Raw genomic sequence first — 10,661 nt, 5'->3', positions numbered from 1 at the left:
TGTGTGCGCGCGCGCGCGTGCGTGCGTGCGTGCGTGCGTGCGTTGTTCTATAGACTGCAGTAATCTCTGTTCTTTGCTAGTCATACCTTCTGTCAGGAAATGATTGACTCCTCCAATCCTAATGAAATAAAATATTCATATTAATTTAGCTGCGCAGCAGATGGAGGCCTCTTCTTGCGGCTTTATTTGAACGATCAGAAAAGCTCATGGAGCTCAAAATGAAACTGCTAAAGCCCAAACTCCAATTGAAGTTTGATATCATCCTCGGATAAACATGAGTGGATTTGGTTTTAATAGCTGCCTTTAATCCCCGTGATGTGATTTAACTCAAAGGAGTGCAGGTCAATGATGAAAAACTTGGAAAATATGATTATGTTATCCAGAAATATTTGAATGCTGGGGTATTACCTGCCTGTGAAAAGGGGATGAATAGCCCCAAATTCTCACTTGGAATTACATTCTGTTCCTTTGTATACAAATCGGCTTAGGCATTGTTTTCACAGATTGCACAACAATGCTGTTAAAATTCAGTTTAGGCTGCACGGAGGAGTCTATTGGAAAAAGAAGTTTGAAAATTCTACATCAACAATTGTGGACACCAAATCCTGGATGCAGACCAACACACAAAACAGACATTTCTGATGAGCCCAGGACTAATTACATGCATGCTTTGGCCCATCAGTTTTATTAAGACAATTTGAAAGCTGTGCGTCCAACAGCAGTGTGAGAGCTTTGTCATCATTTGACCCAATTACAGGACATATTGCACTTATTGAATTTCATGCACCCTCTGAGTGCCAGCATGGAGGTCCTCTGCTGTCTCAAGACTACCCAGAGACACACTTTTTTATTATTACTTATCTTTATTTACAACCCGTTCTTGCTCCAAATGCGTAAAATACGGACGTTTGGACAGTGTCTGTCTGATTCTAATGTGACGAAAAAGGCGCCCTTCGGCGTGTTTAGAACGTCTGGGGAGAGCAGCATGTAGAGTTTAGTGAGTAGTATGTTAGGGGGAAATTCCACGTAGGGGGGGGGGGGGGGTGGATGGGTCAAACACAGGAATTTCACCCAGGAGAGCGGGGTTTATGTCCCGCGTGTGTCCCTAACCGTCCCGTTATTCCCGCATGTCACAGAACTGTAAGCCCACCCACAACCTTTCCCTAAACCTAACAGCGTCAAAAGGGACGCCAATAGTCCGGACCAAGCGCGTGTTATATGATGTTAAAGGAGACCTTAACATAGCGACAAAGACACATGACCAAGCGTCCGTATTTTACGAGGTGGGAGTGAGAATGTGTTATTTAACCAGGGATAGACTCATTGAGATTAAAAATCTATTTTTCATAAGTCTCCTGGCCAAGGCAGCAGTATAACCACACATACACACAGACACAAAATACACAAAAACATAAAACAGCTGAACCAGCAAGTCCCTCAAAGTCAATCACAATCCTAAATACATCAGGCAAAACTACAGTCAGATGTGCCTTCCTCCGAGTCAATTAACATCCTCTTAAAAGCGACCAATAAGGCCAGCTCATTAACTTATAATTATTATATGGATTTCTGTAATTTGTTCCAAACTTAACCCTTGTGTTGTCTTCCCTTCAACCATGACAAAAAGATGTTTTGGTCACTCTTTTTTCAACATTTTTATCACTTTTTCCAACATTTTTGTTACTTTTTCAATGTTGTGGTTGCTTTTTTAATGTTTATTTCCAAAGTTTTTTGATATTTTATATTTTTAGTGCTTATTTCAACGGCCCATTTTTTGTGACAAAAAATAAATAAATAATTAACTGAAAACGGGTCAAATGTGACCCAAGGACAACATGAAGGTTAAATGCCTTATTCCCAAGATTAGTTCTTACCTTTGGAACAGACAGAAGTAAAGGATCCTGGGAAACAAAGATTGTAAGTCTTGATACTATTTCCACTGGTATAGGTAAGAAGGTAGGATGGAAGTAGACCTTAAACGGCCTTGTATTTAAAAGTGTTTAAGTCTCCGTGTTGACAGAGAAGACCATCCTTCATGTTCACACAGTTCACAATGGTGAGTGAGGGCGTTACAACCAGTTCACCAGAAACCATTTCAAATGAGCACGACCACAAGAAACTTCCACAGAACTAGCAGTGGGACTGTGTTTTGTAATGGGAAAATTACATAGACAATGATTCTCTTAGAGTAGCTATGCATTTTTAAAAAGTAAAAAAGTCTTTGTTATAAGTAAACACCTTCACATATGTCTCTAATAACATGTGGCTGTACTTCTGGCATTGCACCGGGATGAAAAAAGGGCCCCGGCATGGCAGGAACAATGTCACTGCTACAAAGTGTAGCCGTGTTAATCCTTAGTTAATCCACTTTACACAGGTAGTCTTGCATTGGCAGGCCTACCTCCACAGCGCTGCAAAGAAGGTCACACAGCATTCCGGGATGGGAGAAAAACGTGCTCTGGGTTATTTGCATTTCTTTAAACCAATCACAATCGTCTTGGGCGGTGCTAGGTGCTGGATGGAGCGACGGTGCCTCTGCAAAATAGCCTAACGAAGGAACTTGTTTTGTAGGAACGTGTACATTCAAAAGTAGTTTCAGTTAAACTTTAAACTCAGATTGGACAGATGGACGTGGAACGTTGTTGAACATAGACTATAACACAGGTAGCTTTATATGAAGATATGAAATTATCAAACAGGAACAAACTCCACTAATGAAATTAGTGTGGCAGAGTGTGAAGAGGGTGAAGTGTTAATTCATGGAGTGAAGCTACTGCTAAAGACGAGTCATTTTACTGGGTCATAATATTGTAACCCGCATCTACAATAGTCTTGTGTAATTTTGTAATGGCCCATGGTAACTGGGAGATTTAGGACACAACTGCAGTGTGTCTAATTGTCTATGGTCATGGGAATCTGGTTTAATACCTGCCTTCTACCTGTGTTAAGCTCCTTAATGTGGTCGCTACCTCGACACCCCTCCCACTTGGTTGGGCTCTTATTCCTGCGTATAATCATTCAGCCCTGATGGAGCACATACGCACGGCGGTCTTCGAGGATAAGATGGGAACAGGCTTCGTTGGACAATGCACATGACGTAGAAGCCACAGAATAGATAAGCAGTAATTTCACGGCTGGAGAGAGAGGATAGATCCATGTAGCAGGCGGTTAGCTGGCTGTTAACGCCTACATGCCACAGGCACCAGGACCGGGTATGGTGGACAAGGTATCATGTGTGCCACGCAGGACGTGGCACACATTGATACATTCTTCAGCTTGAGACCCTTTTAAAAAGAAATGTCTTCTTGTTCTTTCTTTGAGGACAATGGGGTTTTATTCAATGTAAGATGAATACACATGGTGGATGCAGAATTCATGAAACACTACATGTATTTGACTTTTTAATGCAGAACTAAAGAACTAACTAAAATTAAGTAAAAATAGGGGTCCCTAGTAACACACCTGGTAAAGCGTGCGCCCCATGTACACAGGTTTAGTCCTCGTCGCAGTGGACGTGGGTTCAATTCGACCGGCCACCCTTTGCTGCATGTTATTCTCTCCCATTTCAAGTCTAAGTCGTCTAATAAATGCCTAAAATGCCCCCAAAATAATCTTAAAAACCAAAAATAAGAGAAATTATAAGGAAACATGAACTGGGTAGGCCTGCTGGACTAAAGTAAAACCAAATAGTTTTACTTGATTTGAATAGTAGCTCCTATTTCCTTGGATTAGGACGGCACCAAGATCTTAGTTGCAGCTGTCGCCATGGTCCTGCTGCACTACACCGTGCTGACCCCTGCTGCGTCCTGCTACGCCCAGCTACACCCTACTGTGTCCTGCTGACCCCTGCTGCGTCCTGCTACGCCCAGCTACACCCTACTGTGTCCTGCTGACCCCCGCTGCGTCCTGCTATGTCCAGCTGGGCCCTGCTGTGCCACACTACATACTGTAACGCCCTGCAGCGCCCTGCTATGACATGAACTACTACGACTACCATTTTTTTAGACACTGTTCCATTCGTGACATGTACACATATAAATAACGTGATCATTTCACGAACTGGCGTGGGACATTTAGATGTGAACATGTGAAACGTCTTCCTCGCAAGCCTGTCATCAGCACTATTGTGGCCATGTCTGCCATCGCAAGATATGTTGCCTGTATTGTGACACCTCACAAAGACAATAACGGAACACACAAACAGCGTTTCTAAAAAACAACTGCATTCGTCTATGGACAACAGGCCAAAACGGATAGAAAAAGCTAAGTGTGGACTCGGCCAAAGACCAAAACTAAGTTAAAGTTAGGTGCCAAAATGAACACTAGAGGAGTACAACCACTGATTTAGGGTAACCTATATTTATACTATATTAAAACACCTTCCGCATTATCATAGACTAGATTGGCCGAGCTACAATCTAGACATAGACACAGAAAACTGGAAGCTATCCATGAATGCAGCAGATTGGAGCATTTAAAAAGACTCGTTCATACAACGATGTGGGGTAGCATTTCAGTGCCTCTGATTAGAATCCTGGAATTGTAAATTGTGGCTAATTAGGCTGTCATGGGTTCATTAAGGGCTTCAGCAACTCAGCTTTCCCTCACCTGCATGTATATTAAAACTCATTAGCCTCCTTGTCTGAGGCACCACTTGCATTAATTGCCATTGATGCCCTGGCTCTCTGTGCTGGGGCCTTTTCATGCTCCCTTGCACAGCATAGTTAGCAACATCAAAGTCCTTTGAGAATAAGCATTTTCTCCCTCAGTTTTTATCTAATGTGTGCAGTTTCTACAAATTGTCAGATTTTACTGTACATCCCTAAGTCCCACATAAAACAACGGCGTCTGCAAAAAACAACAATAAACAGCAAGACAGTAGGTAATGTGTTAAATGGGAAAAAGAAAGTTATAAAGTTGTAAGCTTTTAGTGAAACCAGTAAAACAATGTCCAGCATCCATCCATTTTGTATGTGGGGGTCTCACTGGCAACAGCTGGAACACACTGCACCCGCAAGTGTTGCAAATGATACATACAGTAGAGGTCTGATCATGTGCCTGGACATTCAAACCGGACATGTATTTCTGCTAGCCATGTTCTCTCTCTCTCTCTCTCTCTCTCTCTCTCTCTCTCTCTCTCTCTCTCTCTCTCCCCAACAGAAAGAAAGAAGATACGTCTCAGGGGAAAACTGTGGTAATTATAGCATATATGTGGCTGTATGTGTGTGTGTTCGTGTGTCCGTCTGTTGGTCTCCCCCTCTCTGCTTGATCGCATGTCTCGCTGTGAGAAGTCAAGACAGCCAAAATTACCATGAACAGGAGGTGTTTTATTTTGAAAAGTATCCAGCTGCACTGTGCTCTTCCTGTATGTGATTACCTGCCTGGCTTGAAACATCCGCTTGCGTCTCGCACAAGAAATAGAGCAGCGACGTCAAATCTACCGCCTAATCGGCTGCTACACGCCTGGTGTGTTCCAGCTGTAAGGCTGAGATCACATCACCCAAATGGGATCCGCCAATTCGCCTCAGGTTTGCGGCGGTGGGCGTGTCACTTAAATGGCCCATTTGTGTGATGTCCTGTTATGTTCTTTAACCCCACAACGTGGCACCAAAGTAGACTTTGTATTTCACAATTGCTCTCCATCACATTGTTTATAGAGCTCGACGTTTCCAACCGTACTTAAAGGCAACCCACGCGTTTATCAGTGTTTTAAGCCCCACAACATCTAGGATTAGACAATGGTTACGGTTATGGTTAGGGTTAGATGTCTTGGAGTGAGGCACCTTACAAGAGTGTGGTGGCAAGTGGGAGCTGATATTCTGCAGGCCACCACAGTGGGATGGGCCTTTCTCCAAAAGTTGAATCGCCTCAGCTTTCCAAATGCATGGGCAGACCAGCGTTTTCACCTCACCATCTGACAGCCGACGCAGGCGATGTGAATGCTACGAAAGAATAGTAGCCCACATGTCCTTCTCCCTGGCCACATCCTCCAGCTCCCCTCTGGCCAATCCTGATGTAATCTGGGTCCATCCAACTGGGAGGGGACCCAAAACACAGTGCAGGAGTTACATACTATTGTATGGGTTGTTGCTACCTGCAACCCAGTTTTTGTAAAACTGACAAGAAGAAGTCAGGCCCAATCTCTGTGGGCAACAGGCTGTGCCTGGGTTGGCCCAGTCACCTTTTATAGATTGAACCGCCATTGCATTGTTCTGGGCTGACAGTTGCACTTATAATGGGATCAACACCAGCCATAGTCTCGCACTGCCAGACCCTCCTCCACAGCGCTGCGGAGGAGGTTCTGGCTAGTCCACACAGCATTCTGGGATGGGAGAACATTTTGGTTTATTGGCATTTCTTAAAATCAATCATAACTGTCTTGGGCAGCGCTAAGCGTCGGACAGAGCAACGGTGCCTCTGCAGAACAGACTCAAGAAGGAACTTGTTTTGGTGGAACAAGTGTACATTCAAAAGTTGTTTTAGTCGTGCGACAGAAAAGTCAGATTGGACAGATACCCTAGCTAGCTGTCTGGATTTACCCTGCAGAGATCACAGGCCTTATTTTTGCGTCAGAAGTGACGTATGGACAAAACATGGGATGTGAGTATGCATAGAAATATTCAGATTTATGAAACCGAAGTCAAAGCTGACCCCTCTTTAAGTGGGACAAAGAAGGAGTCGTCCTCTCTGTAAACAGCACAGAGATCCAACAGGACAGGAAAGAGAGGAGGTTGCAACCGGCTCTTAGGCCACTAGTCCTCGTTTGCCAGCAGTAAGGGATTGGTGCACACCTGTCTGTGCAGTGGACTGTGGATGCCCTGGAGGAAAGTACCCATCCAGCACACAACCTGTAACACATCTACCTCTGTGTGCAGCATCAGCTTACAGTCTCTTTCTCACACACACACACACACACACACACACACACACACACACACACACTCACTCTCAGTGGACTGTTGGGCTACCCCGACCAAGCGCGGACTTCGATTTCTGGTCATTAAACAACATTTACTTTTAAGGTCTTTTTCTATCACATTCCCGCAAATGTGCTTTTTAATGTTTTTTAAAGAAATTGCCAAGCGTGGACTTCATACACTCCATATACTGCAGTGGAAGTGTCTGTACCCATTCTTTCAATGAATGAGTATTGATTTTTACAGCAAACACTTTCTGTGTTTCTTGAATTTTCTGGTATTTAGACAGGACAGCCGAAGATATGAAAAGGGGGAGAGAGGGGGAAGGACATGGAGCAAAAGGACCCAGGTCAGAGTCGAACCTGGGTCCTCTGCATCGTGGAGTAGACCTCTATATATGGACGGCCATTCTACCAACTGAGCTATCTGGCCGCCCAGTCATGGCCACTTTAATTGAGAATCAATGTTTTACTTGCAAATCAAAAAGCAACTTGGCTGCATGCTTTTTTTTATCAAGGACTGCAGTACTAGCAACACAACTGACTTTATCTAGGCTTTTATTATATACATTATATCCTTACAGTTACATTTAACAGACAGATTACACCAGTGCACTCATTTTAATTTCGTCTGAGGGGAATTCATATTCTTCTGTTATTGTTTGGCATTTTTATAAACTTTGTGAAACTGAAGTATGAATTTTAAAGAGGGCTCCCTTCATCCTATCAATTATATCTTGCATTTGCTGTTAATACCTTCGTACATTTTTCTTTAAATAAAAATAATGCGTCACCTACACTTTATTGTGGGTGTTCAGCAACTCCATTTCTACTTTGATATCAAAGATACCACAATTGGTTCCTCAAAACGTACAGTTTAAACGAAATAGGCACTACAGTTTACCTGCAGACTATGAGTTTAGTATTTGTTGTGACGTGCCAAAAGTTTGTCGCGCAAAAAGCGATATTTACCTAGTGAGAGAAGGTCGAGACCCTGGAGGCCTGAGGCTGCTGACAGTATTCCCATCTCGTAAAATACGGACGGTCAGGTGCCTTTGTCGTTGCTATATGACGCTAAAAATCTCCTTTTTAGCGTCATATAACACACGCTAGGTCGGGGCTATTGGCATCCCAATGCCAGTTTTAGGAAAAGCTTGTGGGTGGGCTTACGGTTCTGTAACAAGGGGGAATAACGTCCTCTACATACTACTCACTAAACCCAGTCTACATGCTGCTCTCCCCGGTGCGTTCTACACACACGCCTAAGGGTGCTTTTTTTGTCGCATCAGACGCAGACAGCCACTGGGTTGATATGTTACACTGGAACTGCAATAGTCTGTCATTAATACTACTATTGCACTAAGCTAAGTGTACTGTATCTGTCAATCAAAGTGCTTGTATTAGCCTGGGCTAACATTATACACATTTTCCATCTGACCACAAGTTAGCTACTGGTGCTAATATTTGACAAAGCAGGGTGCGACTAGCTGGGGGGATGCATGGCATTTTCCCCTTTTCATGGTCTACATATCCCTGTCTCTGATGAATTAGTTTTTTTAATTTTTTTCATTAAGTTTAATTAGTTGTTGGGGACAATGGTGTTTCACGGGTTATGTTAAGTAAAACACTGTAACGTTAACCGTCAATAGTGCCATGGAACGATAATCTGTTCACATATTTCATTTATTTAATTTATGTTATTATTTATTCACAATTTGCACTCTTGGTCAAAGGAATCTGTTTCATAAAGTCCTTGCAGTTTTTCACACGTGTACCTTCAGGGCACATATATCAAGTAAATCAGTACATACACACAATAAAGCAAAAACACACGGCTCACAGAGCAGCCTTTATGTAAAAACCAAGACACACACACACACACTATGGGACAACCACGTCAGTTTGGCCAACACTATGTTTCTGTTAACCCTTTCGTTGATGGGGTTACAGGTGTAGGAGCATCGGAGTCAGACACACAGGATATTAAACCTCTGTCAAGCTCTATAAACCTGTAATTGTTTGCCCTCTGTCACTGACAGACCATTTTAAGGGGAGCTGAGATGAAATTTAGGGTTTGAGCCCCCTTAAAAAGGGTCTAAAATCACCCATGGGTTTAACATTCACACAGTTTCTGGGGCCTGCAATCAAAGCAAGCCACATAAGCCACGCAACATGCAGTAAAAAGCAGTCTATAATAACAGAAAAATGGCAAAACTTAAACTTCCAGCACTTTACAGCATCCAGTTTTTATGGATCCATTCTTGAGCTTTAGTTCAATCCTGCTATTTAATGACCTTCATTTAGACGCTACTGTTAGCTATTTCATTGAGTTTTATTTTAGCAAAATACACAGTGTTGTGTACTCAAGATGGGTCTTGGTCTCAAGACCACTTTTTGAAGTTCTCGTCTCGGAATCAACCACATTTTTACTAGGTCTTGTCTCGGATGAAGAGGACTCATGATTTTATTTGAAGACCAGTCAACTGCAGCAATATCACTAAATTGCCTGTGTATAGTCTGATTTATGTGTTTACATCATGGCTGTGATTGGATGTAAAACGTCCTTCAATGCAACCAATAACTCATTTCTAGTTTTAAATGTGTTTCTGTTAACCCCCGTTCCCCATGCCCTTAACACGCACTCAGACAGTGAATGTAGGTGACAGGAGAAGAAGCTCTGGCTATACGGGAGATGTCAGCCAAATTGTTGGTACATCGTTTTAGTTTATCTGCAAAATTACATCTAAAAGAAAAAACACAGCGGTGTGTGAATTCTGCAATTTAACCCTAACCGACACAAGTGGGACCACCGAGACGTATCTGTTAGGGGTGATCCGAGTATCCGGCTGAAACGAGTATCCGGTACGGATAAAGCACGTTTGCCGAGTACAAGTATTATACGAGTAATATGAGTCAATATCCGTGCTCGGATTGAATACAACTCCTCAACTGGCCGCGCAGCGTTCTGTGATAATAACAGATATATAACGTTCTGGTGAACGTGGGGTTTGTAGTCCTTACATAGTAACCAGTAGATTTCTGGTGAACGTGGGGTGTTGTAGTCCTTACATAGTAACCAGTAGATTTCTGGTGAATGTGGGGTTTGTAGTTCTTACATAGTAACCATTAGATTTCTGGTGACCGTGGGTTTGTAGTCCTTACATAGTAACCAGTAGATTTCTGGTGAACGTGGGTTTGTAGTCCTTACTAGTAACCATAGATTTCTGGTGAACGTGGGTTTCAGACATTCTTCTGTTTTAAATGCACTCCCTTGTGTGTCTCTGCCATCGGAGATTTTTTTTTTTTTACTGTCAGCTGCCCCCCGCCCCCTCTCTCTCTGTGTCTCTCTCTCTCCACACAACACACACACACACACACACACACACCTGGTGTGAAAATAAAAAAAAAATAAATAAATAAAAAATCATCTGATCATACAAAATAAAAAGTTAAAAAGAAAGTTTTATGAGTATGAAAACTCTTGTTCATTACATTTTACTTCATAATTGCGACCCATATGTTGTATTCATTGTTGAAAAACGTTCTGTATATAGTTTGTTTGTTACCATGACAACACCATTGATCTGAAGCTCAATGCTGTCATGTAAATAGTTTTCAAATCAGCAATAAAAATAACAATTTTTGATCAACTAATATCAATTGCATGCTTAAATAACATACCAGTTAAAGCCCCGCACATTTCCAGGAAGTGGGTCAGAGAACCTGACCCACTTCCTGGTTAAAT

General features: G+C 42.6%; 1 long non-coding RNA gene across 1 annotated transcript in view; it reads right to left on the bottom strand.

Annotated features, from left to right (window-relative positions):
• Window positions 1–9,272: 9,272 nt before the first annotated feature.
• Window positions 9,273–10,661, bottom strand: part of LOC116701558 (uncharacterized) — a 17,001-nt gene continuing 15,612 nt past the window's right edge. Inside the window, exons 3-4 of the long non-coding RNA XR_004334945.1 lie at window positions 10,645–10,651; window positions 9,273–9,479 (exon numbers count right to left, since the gene is read on the bottom strand). This is a non-coding gene — a long non-coding RNA (uncharacterized LOC116701558). The remainder of the gene's footprint in view (window positions 9,480–10,644; window positions 10,652–10,661) is intronic.

This window comes from Etheostoma spectabile, chromosome 14 (assembly GCF_008692095.1).
Source record: "Etheostoma spectabile isolate EspeVRDwgs_2016 chromosome 14, UIUC_Espe_1.0, whole genome shotgun sequence".
NCBI classification, from domain to species: domain Eukaryota; kingdom Metazoa; phylum Chordata; class Actinopteri; order Perciformes; family Percidae; genus Etheostoma; species Etheostoma spectabile.
Note: the sequence above shows the minus strand (reverse complement) of the source record. Positions and strands in the feature narration are given on the sequence as shown.